Source organism: Narcine bancroftii, chromosome 7 (assembly GCF_036971445.1).
Source record: "Narcine bancroftii isolate sNarBan1 chromosome 7, sNarBan1.hap1, whole genome shotgun sequence".
NCBI lineage: Eukaryota > Metazoa > Chordata > Chondrichthyes > Torpediniformes > Narcinidae > Narcine > Narcine bancroftii.
Window position 1 is genome coordinate 9,000,802 of NC_091475.1, and position 16,898 is coordinate 9,017,699.

The 16,898-nt window shown below is 41.8% G+C and overlaps 1 long non-coding RNA gene across 3 annotated transcripts in view; it reads right to left on the bottom strand.

Annotated features, from left to right (window-relative positions):
- Positions 1-16,898, bottom strand: part of LOC138739762 (uncharacterized) — a 135,260-nt gene that overhangs the window by 58,253 nt on the left and 60,109 nt on the right. For 2 of the 3 annotated variants that reach the window (XR_011342400.1, XR_011342399.1), the window contains exon 2: positions 11,857-11,933. The exons of the other annotated variant lie outside the window; for it this stretch is intronic. This is a non-coding gene — a long non-coding RNA (uncharacterized lncRNA). The remainder of the gene's footprint in view (positions 1-11,856; positions 11,934-16,898) is intronic. 3 annotated transcript variants of the gene reach the window in all.

Sequence of the window (16,898 nt, forward strand, 5' to 3'; positions counted from 1 at the left end):
GTAGAGAATTCCAGAATTTTGCAGAAGAGTATGATTTTTGACATGTCAAACAATAAAGCAGAGAAAGGAGTTCACATAGTTAAACAGTTGCTCAAGAAAGCACTAGACAGTGGCTCAGATCCGTATCTAGCTCTATTGAGTTAGAGCTTCACTACTCAAACATGGCATGTTACCCACTGAGCTTCTGATAGGATGTAGACTATGCATGTCACTTTGCTTCTCTGCAGGCCCAAACAGAACAGAGATGTCGAACAGGAACAAAATCGACTGCAATGGAGACAAAAAGCAAACTATGACAAGTCAGCAAGAAGCTTAGGGCCACTGGCACAACACGGCACAGTGGGACTTGGAGATTCCAACACCTTGGACAAGGCCACTGTTCTGGAGGAAGTAAATCCAAGATCCCACACTCTCAGAACAGAGGACAGTCAATCAGAGAAGGAATCAAAAGAGCCTGCTGAAAATGCAAGAGACACTGCAGGAACAGACAAACACAAAAGATCCAGCCTGAACAGCATCAAAGGAAACACTGGACAGTAGTGGACCAGCAGATCCGACACAAGCATCTGTGTGAAGAAGATCCACACGTGTTTATCAAAGCACCTGACAGACAGAATCTCTAAAAGAAAAGGAACTGCATGCTTAAAAAGTTGGTGCTGATGTTTGTGTTTATGATTGTGTTGAACTGTAGATTGAAATGAATACTGTATTAGTGTGCAATGTTGTTAGATTAAACATCTCAAGGGAAGGAGATGTAGTGATAGAGGGCCAGTGACACTCCTGGCCACCAGAAGGAGTCAGAGACTAGTTGGTTGCAGTTTCAGTTGGATTCAAGATGGATGCCTCCACATGGCTCTAGCTAATAAGGTGTAGTTGTTTTAAAAGAACCGAGGTTTCTCTATTACAATAAAAGAAACATCAGGGAGTATGTACAATCTCCTTATAGACAGCAGCAGATTCAAACCCTGGTCACCTGGTGCTGCAATAGCATTGTGCTAAATGCTTTGCTAACCATGCCACCCATATAATGATAGCAAGATTCTACTCAACATAATGTCCATACATAAAATGAGTTGCAAGCCACAAAACTGATTTCTAATTTAGTTTTATAAAAATGTAACTTAACTGTTCTGCACTTACCATGGACATCTTGTGCTGAAACTCAGTCTAAACCATCTGAATCGCTTTGTTAAAAATCTCCCTTTTTAGCCTTATTTCTTCTGCATTGGCTCTCTTGTTAGCCTTCATGTGCTTCTAACCAATTTACTAATCCACATCTTCAAAAGAAAATTAAATTTAAACATGCAAATGGACATTAAGAATTATTTATCTAAAAATACCAAGCCAAGCGGGTAAGTCACCGTTATGGGCACCAAACCCCTGAATTCTTCCACTCATTTTCCCACATACTCCATTTCAGTAAATTTCCCAAACTTTGTCATCACTCTGTTGAGGTCAGCATCTAAAGACCTCTTTGCAGTAATCACTGGAACCTATCACCAACTCTCATCGTGGAAACCTGACAATGCCTCATTTACTTTTACTAATGCTAACTGTTCCATAGCCATCGTCCTGCATACCCTTTAATATAATATATATTATGCAGTGCTTCTCTAAAACCATGTCTACACAAACCATTACATTTCCTCTCGTCAAAAGAATCTAGTTAAATAAGTCAACCATAAATTTTGCGTTAGAAATTCATGTTGACTGTCGCTCAATAGCCCAGGTCTTTGTGACTGTTCACTTATTTAATCTGTAGTAATCTGTGGGAACTGTAGTTTTCCCACAGCTGAGATTTTTTTTTTAAAACTAATCATTGTTTATTTATTTTATCCCCTTTTCCCTTCTAAATCCAATGTTTTATCTGTTTCTTTCCTAATCCCTTTTGGCATTCCATTCAGAATTCATAATCCTGAATAATTAATGTATTCTTGAATAATTAATATAATCTTGAATAATTGGTATTGGTGCAAGTGAGCCCCCTGATCTATAAATTATCCTAACCCCACCATCCTGAAACAGATTCTGGAATCTGGAACATCAAGCAGAAAATGATTAAGTCAACAGGTCAAGCAGCATCTGTGGAAATATGAGCTATGTAAGGTGGTCATTCCAAAGGAGGACATGGTCATAGGTTACCATTCAAATGCAAACACACTGTGTGTATAATAAAGGATCCAAGTATCCTTTGGAATGACCTCCCTAATAAGGAATAAATTGGCAAAAGGACCTGCATCAGGGCTAAATGTGAACAGGAAATATTGATATTTTATAGCAGTGTGAATGAGGGTGGTGGAATAGAACCTGTTGGAACAAGTTGGGGGGAGGGTGATTGGTTGAAGGAACCAGGTGAGGGCGATGGACTGGGACGTGGGGTGGGGGAAGGGGAGAGGTAGAGTAGAATAGGGAGTGGTATTAAATTAATTTGCCTGTCTGAGTTTTCCTTTTGCTATCTATATTCAAGTGAAACTAATTAGGTAATATTTATTATTTAACCTTTACACTTTTGCTTGACTTGGTTTATTATTTAGTATCAGCTCTGTCCTTGCAATTTATGAACATGAATTCTTCTTCCATCTCCTCCACCTCTATGCCTTTTTCTTTAACCAGGTGTCTTCGGACCACACTGTTCTTCCATCTCTTAAATTCCAGATCCACCAGATAGACCTCTTACTTTGGCGTCTTAAACTGTCTAGTCTTATTTGTTTACTAACTGCCAACATTGACCCTCTCAGTTTTGCCTTTCACCTTACTCATTCAAACCTGTCCCCTTCTGAACTTGCACCTTTCTGCTCAGAGAGGACAAATTCCACTTTCATCATGAATAACTTCTGGATTGGCATAGAAATATGGACATGGATCTGTGCGAGGAGCAAAAATATAGTTTAATTTGGCATTATGTTCAGCACAGACATCATGGGCCATGTTAAGCAATATAAATATAGGTTATTGTAAAAACAGTGCAGGAGAAACTCATCAGGCCATAGCAAAGATAAAGGTGCATAACAAATGTTTTGGGCTAGAGCCTTTCATCAAGATCTGAGGACCTGCTGAGTTGCTCCAGCATTGTGTTTTTACTTCAGTCACAGTGTCTGCAGACTTTCGTATTTTACTTGGGTTATTATTGATATTTGCACCTTGTAGATCTCCCATAAATAGTGAAACAATTCCCTGAACATTCAAACTGAGTTTGATGATTAAAATATTGAGGAGATCAGGGAGCGTCTCCACACTGTAAAAACTTCCATGATGATGCCCATTCACCAGATTTTGTTTCTGATTTCCAGCGTCTGCTGTATTTGCTTTCCAACATGTACTCCTGGAATAAATTTCATGCCAATCTGAGTCTGGCCCTACATTTCTAAACTAAGGTGGATATCTTTATTTGGACTGAGGCAGTGCTCTCTAAAAATGACTGCTAAGAAAGCCCTCCTTGGAAAGATTTAGCCAGTATTCCTGCTATAAACCATTATTCACTGACCTCTGACAGTATATATGTATGAATATATGTTGTTCAGGACAGATGAATTCCTCTCCTTAACATAATAGCTTGTAGACTCTCAACACCATTTAACCATGAAGAATAGTTATTTTAATTGGATAGTGAAGGTTGAACATTAATATGTGACGTTAGGCTAATCTTTGAAACATTGAGAGTCAAAGGAGTGTGGACGTGGGTTTGAGCATGTGGATTTCTAAGCATCAGTTAAATTCATCTCACATTCATAAAAATGTCAGCTTGATCTGCTTTTTGTCTAAATGAAAACTTGGCTTCCTTTGGGCTTGTGTTGGCTCCAAAATGGCATTCCAAGTAATGAGAGATTTTAATTGAACAAATTCTCTGAGGCAGACTTCATAATCCCACACCAGACCCAGGCATCTGCAGCACTCTGGTTAACAAGTGAATAACCACTTTCATATACGATGACACCCAGAGGGATAGATCTTGAGCTGGGATTCATCGCAACCCGATTTTACAAAGCCCTGCAAACTTAGCGGATGTGGTCATCTCACAGAACAAACAACAGGAAGCTTATTCTTCTCCTGTGTGGATTGGGGAATGTAACCACACAGCATCCATTCTTTTAGTGTTTAGAAACTCCCAAATGGTGGACAAAAGTAGACATAAAATATCTGATTCTGCAAGTACTTCATGGTCCTGTTAAATGGCACTGGTGGAAAGGTCCTTCTTTCCCCACAACATGTGTGGTTGAGCAAAGTTGAAAGAAGATGTTAATTGGACCATTGAGTTCTACATAATAGAGCTAGCATTATGTTCCACTCTGCCAGCCCAGAGTGAGGGAAACATTTGGTGAAAATTTGACATTAGTAAAAAATGGGTGAAATATCAGGTGTGTCTTTGTATTTAGCTAACAAGTACAAAACATAGGTAAGTATAATCTGAGTCATTTGATAAGTTTGTGTGTGGACACTATTCAAGATTCAATTCGTTATCATAGTAATAAAACAGTGTCGTATTACATGAAATTTCTTTTTGCCTGCTGCAAGGCGGACAGATTCGCCACTGGCAGGAATTGCCTAAGCACCTCTTACAGTCAGACATAGTCGGACCTACAGTGAGACTTACAGTCAGTCAGAAAGAGAGAAGCAAAACAGAGCCCCCCCCCCCCACCCCGAGTCACCAAATGTCCAAAGTTTCACCTCAAGCACTTACGCGGCCAAACCAATGGTGACCAGAGCTCCAGATCCGAACCCCTGACATGGTCAGAGACCCTTCAGCGCCCTCGGAACCTCCTCGCATCCCGGTTCCGTTACCTGGAACCCCACCAGCCAGTTTGAGCCAGTCTCCAGCAGCCCGCAGCCCTCTGCGAGTCTCCCGACAGCGGTCTCCGGCAGCCCACGGCTTCCACGGGTTCGTCGCCTCGACTCTCCAGCAGCCCCGCCGCGTGCACAGCTCCCTCAGCCGCAGAACCCCGACACTGGTCCGTCACCGTGGTGACCGTCCCATGGGTTGCCTCCTCCACTTCTTCCTCTCAGACGGGGGGGGGTGGCGGGAGCAGGGTGGGTGATCTTCCCTCGTGGCTGCATCCGATTAATTCTGGCGTGTGTCTATCCAAGTAATCGATGTGTGTTTGTCTGCATTATATTGTATGTGCCTCTTTACATATACACGGGCAATGGTTCCTGTCTGGAAGAGCATCCTATTGCATACATCTATTTAAAATTAATTCCCACATTACAATCTTTGAATTTGCAGGTTCATACAGGGCAAGGGGGCAGCATCAACCTGAAATGATTAGTCTAAAGAAATGACAAACCTCCACCAGCAATATTCAGTCTCATAATAATAATAAATTTCAATATATTTAAATAAAAAAAATGTTTTGCTCAATAATTAAGAGGGAGAGAGAATGCGTGAAACAATTTCAGGTGTCTCATGTGCTAGATTTATTTGAATACTATGCCTGGCCAACCTGAAAGGAATCACAAGATGTCAAATAGATTGGCAGCTGCACAGAACTTCAGAAAGTAAGTCAGAAAATGCAGCGGATTTAGCAAGTAACAAGACAAGCTAGACTTGCTATGTTTTTAGGGAACAGTTCCTGTTTTCACCAATTTACCCAATATTCCACCCTTAATAACCAATATTCTGAGAGGGCCGGGAAAATCATTTAAATTTGAGGTAAATATGTGAAGGGGTAGAGTTTTCAATCCCATGACTCAGCTTATCAGCTGTTAATGTGAGAATTCATCTTCCAAAATCACCAAGAGTCTCTCAAGTCAGAGGGAGCTCTATTTATTACAGAAAAGGCTGTTTATATGGAAATACCAATTCCAAACAAATTACTTGCACATCAGGTTGCAGTTAAGATCTGAATATCATAATAGATGCATATTGTATTCCTACTCTTTGGTGATGGATATGTGGCAATAAATATTAAACATTATTTCCCTCACTTCTTGGCTTTATTTGACCGATCAGAGTTCAAATGCACACACTTTATTTCAAAGCAGCAATATATTATGGTGTAATGACTGGCAGGGTGGCTGGAATATATTTAAGACAAAGTACTAAATGTCTTGTAAATACATTTGCTGGTTAAGAGGTGCCAATTTCACTGTCGATGTTTTATTATTCAGATTCATTTGTCCCATGAGCGAAGGCAACTACCATCATGGGCTTAGCACAGGGACTCTTGGGACACCATAAACTTTTGGTCTAAAGTGAAAAGAGTGAGAGAGAAAATCAGCAGGTCAAACAGTGTCCTTTATGTAGCAAAGATAAAGATACACAACCAACGTTTCAGGCTTGAGTCCTTCATCAAGGGTTGAGCAAAATGTAGGCAGGTGCCACACCAAAAAAATTTTTTTTTTCTTTTGTTCAGGTGCTTTCCAACATTTTGCTCATCCCTTGATGAAGAGCTCCAGCCCAAACCATTGGTTAAGTATCTTTATCATTGCTTTTTCCAGCATTGTGTTTTTACTTCAATCATTGGGTCTGCAGACTTTCATGTTTGACGCTCATCAACTTTTGGTCATCGGGTATTCTTCAGCCACCAAGTTCATTTTCACCTCAGGCTGAGAATAAGGCCGACCTAGCTGAAGGCAGAAAGGAAATGCAATGCAGTCAGTGATTCTTGGTGGCAGTGTGGAAGAAGATGTCGCCAGGCAAGTAGCCAGCCCCTCTGCTGGGGGAGGTGGGGGGAGGGCTGCAGGTACACCAGACGGGGCTCACCTGCAGGAGGGCACAAAAGTGCTGGAGAAACTCAGAAAGTCAGGCTGCACCCATCGCAGTCACCACACCTGCAGACCTGGGCTCTCCGGTGGCCTTCCAATCTTAACTCTGCTAGCCTTGACCGGAATTCCACATGTGGGCTCCTCTCAGTGGGAATTATGAATTTTGATCTTGCTGTCAGTTTGTTGGTTATCCACAGTACATAGCATTTGTTAAAGGAACAAGTGTGCCTAAATTAATCTAGGGCTGCCCAATAAATTAAATTTAGCTTCAAAAATCTGAAAATGAAGGGATACTGTTGGTTAAAGTACGGATTTTCACCTGGTTTGCTAATAACCATTAAGCCAAGATACTTTACATTCATTAGTCGCAGGCCTCTTTGTGACTACAGCTCCACACCAATCCGGTTGGCTCTTCACTGCCCTCTGAGTTAGCCGACTAAGCTGCTCCTAGGTATTAAAAGAGCTTCTAGAACATTGGCCCGCCATCACAGGCTCAGCCAGCTGTTTTTGTAGCATTCCACTGTGGAGACTCGGCGCAGAGCGAAAAAGTGAGGAGCAGCCAATTAGAGTGCTTGCTGATAATCATGTGACCTCTGGCATAGTTTTGATTTGATGGACAGAATCAATAGTTGCGCGTTTGTCGCTCCTTCCAGCATCTGTATCTACAGAGGCTCAAAGAGTCTACCCAGGGGATGATGTCAAGGGATGAGGCGAACAGCAGAGGCCAGTTCGAGCAGGGAGTGCCCAGTGATAGAGAGAGCAGGCCAGCCTGGAGCTAGGGCAGTTATTAATCTAATGGATCTGCCTAGCCCCGTTGATCTGCACCCAGTCTGTATCCCTCCATACCCCTCCCATCCATGTACCTGTCCAAATTTCTTCTTAAATGTGAAAATTTTGCCCCCATTCACCAATTCAACTGACAGCTCGATCCCCTTCCCACCACTCTCTGTGTAGAGGTAAAGATTACATTACTGTCACTATTTAGAATGCAACATACATTAAATTCTTTAACTGTCTATTGTAAGAAAGACAGAGAGTCGCCATTTTGTCCAGTGCCCCTCACAGAAATGGCACCCCAGCAAGGAACAAACTCGCAACCCCCTGGTCTGAAAGACCAGTGCTTTACCTCCCAATGTTCCCCCTAAACTTCTCCTCTTTCTTTCTTAACCCAGGTCCTTTGGTTTGTATCTCACTGAACCTCAGGGGGAAAAGCCTACTTGGATTTATTCTGTCTATACCCCTTATAATTCTGTGTGCCTCTGTCAAATCTCCCTCATTCTTCTACACTGCAGGATGTAAAGTCCAAACCTATTTAACTTTTCCCTGCAACTTAATTCTTCTCATCCCGGCAACATCCTAGTAAATCTTCTCTGCCCTCTTTCAATCTTATTGATACCCTTCCTGTGCTGGGGTGACCAAAACTGCGCATAATACTCCAAATTTGGCCTCACCAATGTCTTAAACAACTTGACCGTAACGTCCCAACCTATACTCAACACTTTGATTTAAGATGGCCAATGTGCCAATTCTATCTATCTGTGAAGCCACTTGCATGTAATTGGGATTTCCAGATTTGTGTTCTATCGCACTCCCCTCATTATATAAATTTTAAATTTGACTTCCCTGTTATGTTAATATTCATGAGAATGTTAAAGTTTAAATGCTACCCATAGTCATTATTAAACTTGTTACAGTTTACTGCAATCGTTTTTGTGGATCCAAAATGGCACCAGAATACGGTGACATTTGGGATGTATGGCATGCAAAACAAAAGCTTTACATTCATTTGCTGCACAAGTGTGAAAATAGGCGCTCATTGTTCCCCCTACTCTCACTCTTAGCACTGGTTCCCCACAGCGTTGGACTCTCTTTATACGTACGACTGTGTCTCCGCGTAGTCCTCTAATACCATCATCAAATTTATGGATGACATGACTGTGGTCGGGCTCATTCCAAGGGACAACGAGTCATCCTATAGGGACGAAATCCACAGACTGTCAATGTGGGGCTCAGAAGACAATCTGGTATGGAATTCTTTGAAGATGAAGGAACTGAATGGCTTCAGCCCCACTGCGTATTAATGGGGACTGTGCGGAAAGGGTTACGACTTTCAAGTTTCTGAGAACATATTTGGCTGAGGATCTTCCCTAGACTATTAATACCAATGCTATAATCAAGAAGACACTTCAACGTCTCCATTTCCTAAGAATCCTTAGGAAAATGAATCTACAGGAGAAGTTATTGATGTCCTATTATCGCTGGTCTATTGAAAACGTGCTGACTTATTGCATTCTAGGTTTGCCAGCTTTACCGCAGCAGATTAGAGGGATCTTCAGAGGGATTAAGCAATAAGGCCTGGAAGATCATGGAGTTTTCCTTGTCCCCTTTGGAAGATTTATTTTGATCTCACTGTATCGGGAAGGCAGCTAATACTCTTATGGATTCGACTCACCTGGGCCATCATCTGTTTGATTTATTGCCCTCGGGTAGACAATTAAATCAAGGACAAACAGACTCAAGAGCAGTTTCTCTCCCAGAGCCATTGGAGAATTAAACTCCGCCAATTAGTGTATTTGCATTTTGTATAGTTTAAATGTTACTTTTTCTTTTCTTCTTGTTTTTTTTCTCTATCCTCTTGTATGTTGCATGGTACGGCGGGTGCGTTTTAAAATTTTGTTGTGTTTTCTTACACAGCGACAATAAAGTACTTACATGACAATAATCATTCGATTCAATTCTAATTCATGACTCCACTGCACTGGAAGAGTAATGTTTTGTCAGAAGCATTGTCCTCTGGGTAAGGCGTTAAATGGGGAACCTTCCTACCTTATAAGAACAAAAGACAAAGGAGGAAAAACCCAACAGCCAACCCCAACCAACCAATTTTCCCTTGCAACCACTGCAACCGTGCCTGCCTGTCCCGCATCGGACTTGTCAGTCACCAACGAGCCTGCAGCTGACGTGGACATTACCCCTCCATAAATCTTCATCCGCGAAGCCAAGCCAAAGAGAGATAAGAACAACATAAAAAAAGACAAATGAACAATCTGAAGAAGAACAGCAAATGCTCCTGGTAGTTTACCTGGTAACTTTTCATGCTCATTTCTTTGGAAACCAGACCATTTTATACATACATGTGTGTCCCTGAATATCCAATCGGCAAACATCATTTGAATGATATTGTACTGTACCAATAGTTACTGACATATGTTTTCTCACTAATGAGGTTGCAGGCTACCTCAAAATACAAATAGTTACAGATTAGGAAAATTTGGAGCCATTCATTATTTTTTTAATGGAATCTGCAAATTTCCAATCAAACTCTCTTCCAAATGTGTGGCAGCAGCTGTTACAACAGGAAGCACCTGTAGCTGTTTATGAAATTGAATGCACCATTAAGAAATCCAAATTAGTTCAGGAGATTCAGAAGACAGTGTCCAAATGTGGATTCTAATTAAGTCTCTGTCTCAATTATTTCACCAATGTCTTTCAAAAGCTGATGCAATTAAAATAAGTTGCAGTTGAAAGCCAGAAGAGAAAGAAATATATCATGGTGAAAAATCATAACGGATGTTCTGTGATTAAAACTGTTTCAGTAGAGTGGTGAGGAAGGGGAGAAACTTGTTAACCTCACCATCGCTTTGCTTAGGAACAGGAGTGGACGATGCCGCTCCTTCTGCTTGCTTTTTGTTTTTCATTTAAGCTGTTTCTCTGTTTTCCTTTCACAACATTCTTCACTAACTGACAATCCTCCAATTTTGTGTCGTCAACAAACTTATTAATCAGTCGAACTATATTCTCACCTGACTGAATACTGATGGTGGCAGGATTCCACTAGTGACAGACGTCCAGTCAGAGAAACCACTACCCGCTGACTAGCTTTCACCAAGCTGATTTGCAATCCAGTTTGCCAGCACACCTTTGATTCCATCTGCCTAATGTCTTGAACAGTAATAGGTGTTTATTAATAACATGAGCAATGAACTACAAGCAGAAGTAAGTCACTGAGCCCCTGGAGCCTTCTTTGCTATTCAGGAAGTTTGTAGATCTTTATTATAAATTTGTTTTCCTGTTTTTTCCTTGTGTTCCTTCATTCTTTCAATGTCCAAAAAAAATCTATCAAGCTCTGCCTTGAATGTACTCACCATCCAGGGTTCTCCCAGGTGGAGGGTTATAAAGACTGACAGCCCTCTGAGCAAAGAAATAACCCGAAGAAAAATTATTGCTTCAGAGCAAGGTTGAAGACTTCCAGCTTTAGATTTATGGTGGTTAGGAAAATCCTGTTACTAAGTGACAGTGCTTGCCATGTAAGTTGATGCCTGAAATCTGTAAATTACTGCCGCTCAGAAATAAGACTTTATTAATAACACAAATTTTTCCAATCAATCAAACTGTCAGCTTTAAATGACTTTGTTTATTTTGGTAGCTCACAGAAGACCTACGAAGGTACTAGAAGGAGCACAGCACCTGACAAACCACGTAGCCATCATTAACTTGCCCCCCCCACCCCCATCTCTGGAAGTTGACAACTCCCACAGTGGCCTCTTCAGCCACCTTAGAACACGCAAAGCCAGAGTGGAAACAAGTCTTCCTAAGAAGGGAGAAGAGGATTCCACCTCACGGTCATCCTTGTGCACTTTCTCATGGGGATTGCCCAAGTTAAAAAAAACTGGCTGCAGAAAATCTGTGTTCAGTTGCGCAGCGTTTAAATTACATGGGCTGGTATATAAACATCTGATCCATAGGAACAAAGGCAGCTGAGGAATTTTGAATTCAAACCCTGTTATTTGACCATTAAATTTTTTGATTGCTGTAAAAACCCAGCTTGTTCACTTACAGCGCCCTCCAAAATGTTTGGGATGAAAACACTTTTTTTTTCTCTTTTATTTGCCCCTGTGCTCCACAGATTTAAATTTTTAATCAAACAACTCACATGTGATTGAAGAGCACATTCCAGATTTGATTCAAGGTTATTTGTGGACATTTTGGTTTTGACCACGTAGAAATACAGCATTTTTATCAACATGCCATTTCAGGGCACCATAATGTTCGGGACATTTGGCTTCTCAGCTGTTTGCGATTACTCGGGTATGTTTAATTGCTTCACTGATGCAAGTATGAGAGAGCTTGGCTTGCTTCTAAGCTTTTGATTACCTTTGGAGTCTGCAGATGCCATTTTTCAACATGAGGACCAGAGTTGTGCCATGAAAGTCAAATAAGCCTTTATGAGGCTGAAAAACAAGAATAAAACAGTAAGAGACACCGCCCAAACCTTAGCATTACCAAAATCAACTGTTAAGAAGAAGGAGCGTACGGGTGGGCTCAGTAACCACAAAGGGAATGGTAGGCTATTGTGTTTGGGGGAAGTATCAGGTTTGGTGGGTTCACAGAGAGATGAGTCTGAACACAAGTGCTACAATCAAAGGCAATTTTATTGAACACACAGGAGAAGATTTCAAACAATACTTAATTACTCTGCTACTAAACAACTATATAGTCATTCACATCGGACCCAGGTTGGACTTCGATACCAGTGGCTGCCTATCTTCTACACAAGATAAAAGCTATAACGTTACAAGCAGGCACATCGGGTACAAAGGACTCCGACACTGGTGGATGCTGGTGAAGTGTACACACTTCATAGACAGGGACTTTCAAGCATACTCCCGATTACCTGTACCAATGGGGGTGTGGCTCTCTTCAAGCACTGATCTACTGCAGCACTGTGGACAACTCAGAGTTGTTACCTGTAACTCCTCCGGCAATGTCCACAGTAGCCAAATGACATGGAGCGATGACCGGGGCTTAGACCAAGAGGCAGAGAGAAGTGTGACGTGCATTGATCCTTATATGGTTCCGAGCTGGGAGTCTGGTCAATGGTGACATCGAGTCATTTAAATGAGCGAAAGATAAAGTGAGTGCTAACTGGTGGCCTTGATTGGCAGGTGAATCAACTTCTGAATAGGTTTCAGGTAGGGAGGTCATGTGATCCTTTACAACCCACAATGTTCCAGACAGGGATGCGTGTGTTCTTCCACAATCCGCATATAACATAGGCCAAGGAAGTTCTCCACTGCTGAAGACAGAAGAATTCTCATCATAATTAAGGAAAATCCCCAAACGCCTGTCCCACAGATCAGAAACATTCTTCAAGAGGCAGGTGTGGATGTGTCAATAACTACTGTCCATAGAAGACTTCATGCAGAGGCTACACTACAAGATGCAAACCACAGAAATAACATGGCCAGATTACAATTTGTCAAGAAGTATTTAAAAGAGCCTGCAGAACTCTGGAAAAGGTCTTGTGGACAGATGAGACCAGGATTAAGTGATGGCAAGAGCAATGTGTGGAGGCATAAAGGAACTGCCCAAAACCCAAAGCAAACCACCTCACCTGAAACATGGTGGTAGGGATGTTATGGCCTGGACATGTATGGTTGCCATAGGCACTAGTGCACTATCTTCATTGATGATGTAACTGTTGATGGCCGTAGCAAAGTATAGAGCTGTATAGAAACAGCTATTCAAGTTCAAGTAAATGCCTCCAAACCCATTGGACAGCGCTTCATCCTTCAACAAGACAATGATCCCAAGCATACTGCTAAAGCAACAAAGGAGTTTTTCCAAAGCTAAAAACGGGAAAATTCTTGAATGGCCAAATGAGTCACCTGATCTAAATCCAATTGAGCATGCCTTCCATACACTGAACAGAAAACAAGGGAACAACCTGCGCATCATCAATAACTTCAAAGACTAGTAGTTGTAGAAAAACTGATGGGCTTTTATTAACTGTAGAATGGATGTCCGCCCATGCTGGATGTGCCCTGAAATGAGGGGCCTGTGTATAAAAAAGAGCTGTAATTTCTATATGGTCAAACCAAAATAGCCTTTAATAAAATCTGGAATGTGCACTTTAATCACATGCGAATTGTTAATTTCAAATTTAAAACTGTAGACCACAGGGTCAAATAAATGAAAAAAACGTGTCTTTGTCCCAAACATTATGGAGGGCACTGTACGTCTTTCAGAGAATAAAATTTGTCTGGCCTGCTCGTGACTTACGATTCACCATTGTGGCAGGCTCTTAAGTCGTGGGGAGCAGCTGGTGACATCTCTTAAAATTGATAAGTTAAATATAAACAATAAACTCCTTCTCAGAACAAAGAAATTCTTCATCAAAGTGGCTAAGGATCACCCTTATGGGCAAAGATACCCCTACCTTCTTTTCTCTATGACAAATCACTTTTCTCTCTATCTACTGAACTGAGATAATCTTGGCAATCTCTTATTTTTAAACTATGAAACTTAGTTTTGGATCCTTTCACAAGATGAAACATCTTTGTCACATCCATCCCATCAAGACAACATGGGATCTGATATGATTCCATCAAGCTATCTCTCACTCTTCCAAACAAGCATAGCCTGCCCAACCTTTTGTCATGTGGAAACCCACCCGTTTTAGTTATTTGGTCAGGAAACAGAATTTAGAGATGGTCTAACATACACTTATTAGATGGAAACATAGCCTGCCTACGTTTGAATTCAATTTTCCCAGCGATAAACATACTGAGTTTTCCGAACCACTTGCTGGACGTGCACACTTCACTCTTTTGTAAATCATGCCCAAGGACTCGCAGATCATTGTGCATCCCAGAGTTCTGCAAACTCTCACCATTTAATTTTTTTTAAATTTCATTTACAGATTTCATCCATTTTAACCCGTTCCACCCAAAAATTACACCCCAATTAACCCACATCGTGTCGGATGGTGAAAGAAAACCGGAGCACCCAAAGGAAACTCACACAGACACAGGGAGAACTTGCAAACTCTGGTTCGCTGGCGCTGGAATAGTTTTGCACTAACCGTGGCATGCTGGGAAAATATGTTTCTCCTTTCATTTTCTTGCCAGAGTTAACAAATTTTACATTTTCCCATGTGAAAATCAACTGGCAAATCTTTGCCCATTTACCCAATCCATCTCCAGGGAATGTCTCCTTCTTCCCTTTTCACCATTTATTGACCAACCTATCCTGGATTTCACCCCCTTGTGAGGTATTAAAAATGTGCTGCATACTGGACTACTCCCAATTAGAGACCCAAAATTGGGCAAAAATTAGGTGGAAGTATAATTTTCAGCAACAAACATTCTCATCAGAATCTGCTCACAACTCCCGCATTGGGATATCCATTGGAGCTAAATGGTGGCTCACAGTAGCATCTGTAGACAGGTGGAGAGAATGGCACTGATGAGTGTGAGTGGGTGTGCGCGCGCATTGGTGGGGAAGGGGCAGGGGGAGAGCGGCATGGCGTAGTGATCTTTTGTCTGTGTGGACATCTTCATTTCGGTGCCCCGCTTAGATTGATCCCCAGTTAGCGAATATTACGAGCAGCTAGATCACTTGGCCAGCGATTGCTGTGAGCAGCTCAGGTTTGATAGGTGGAGAAAAACCATAATCAGTATTGAGACACTCATAAAGTAAAAGACAAAAGTCTGTAGACACTGTGGTTGAGGTAAAAATGCAACGCTGTAGAAATTTAGCAGGTCAATCAGTTTCCTTTATCTAGCAAAGAACCAACATTTCAGGCTTGAGCCCTTCAAGGTATGAAAAAATGTCAGCAGGTGCCCAAACAAAATGGTGAGCAGAGGGGCAAGGGGAGACCCAAAGGCAGGAGGTAATAGGTGGATAAGGGAGGGAGGGCACACCAGCAAGCAGGGGGAGGAGGGAAGGTTCTGTGAATGGAGAGGGAAGGGGGTGGAGAGCTGGAGGAAAGAAGCCGAAGGGAGGGAGAACAGAGAGTAGATTAGCAGAAACTAGAGAAGTCGATGCCAATCCCATCAGGTTGGAGAGTGCCCAGATGACAAATTAAGTGCTGCTCCTCCAATTTACGAGTGGTCTGGTGGGACAACGCATGAGTACATGAGACACTAATGAAGCATGTTTTTATATTGCAGACCTTTGGACAGAGGTTGTGCACAAGGTATCGCTATCACAAAGTAGAGCCTTTAATTGGCATCTCATTACAGCTCCTTGCTTGGTTTGTTTATTTTTAATGAATATTGTATTCAACAAAGGTCATACGTTGCACCCAATAGCTACAACTGATGCCAGCCTTGGACCCAACGACCTGTGCTGTCATAACTTGCCGTGGGAACACACCAGCCATACAAAGATGAGTTAAATAGAAAGGTATGCAGGTCAATTTCCCAATAGTCACAATTACTTCCAGAAATTATTATTAGCTCAATCTAATCCAGGAAAAATCACCCTCAATGAACAATTAGCAAAAGAAATATCTTATGTGCCTCACAAAATAACAGAAAAGTCCCCTGGTATCACTTCATTTAGATTCAATAACTCAGTACATAAATCCTGATTTCTGCCATGTCCTTACATTTTCTGATATGTGGCACAGTGACACAGCGTTTAATGCAGCTGTCTTGCAGTTTCAGTGGCCCAGAGTCAAATCTGACTTGAGTTGTTTGTGTGTGGGAGTTTGATGCTTAAGTGTTCTCCCTGTAATGTGTGGCTTCCCCAGATTCCAGTTACCCATGTGACATGCAAATTGGCTGCTGTGAATGGTCCCTTAATCTAAGAGGTAGGTGACTGGAGAATCTAAAGCAGTGGTTCTCAACCTTTCTCTTTCCACTCACAGACCACTTTACCTATGCCGTAGGTGCTCGGTGATTAGTAAGGGATTGGGGGTGGTAAGAAAAAGTTTGAAATACCACTGTTTTAATCATCCCTCATTGACTCGTTATGTGCAAGGTTTCAGAACTCTGAAGTAAATGAGCCAAATACGATTTTTCTGAAGCAAAATATTTCAGTAACAATTGGGTCTAGAGCCAATCTTCCCTTCCCACCCACATCCCTACTTAACCAATCCACAGAACACCGATGGCATCGAGATTGCTTAAAGTGGTCCGTGAGTGGAAAGAAAGAGGTTGAGAACCACTGATCTAAAGGAAGATGGTGGGCCTGTTAGTGATAGGGCTGTCTGCTGGGAGAATCTGTCCATGCTTGAACATGGTTGCGGATGCTTCGGCCCTTTTTTTTGACACTCGCCAGCTAAGTCCTGCCATTGTTGAGGACGGAGATGTCTCTGGAGTCTCCTCCTCTCGTTGGCTGTTTATTCATTTAGCACCATTCACAACAGCATGTGTTAGGACTACAAGAGCTTTCAATTCATTTGTTGA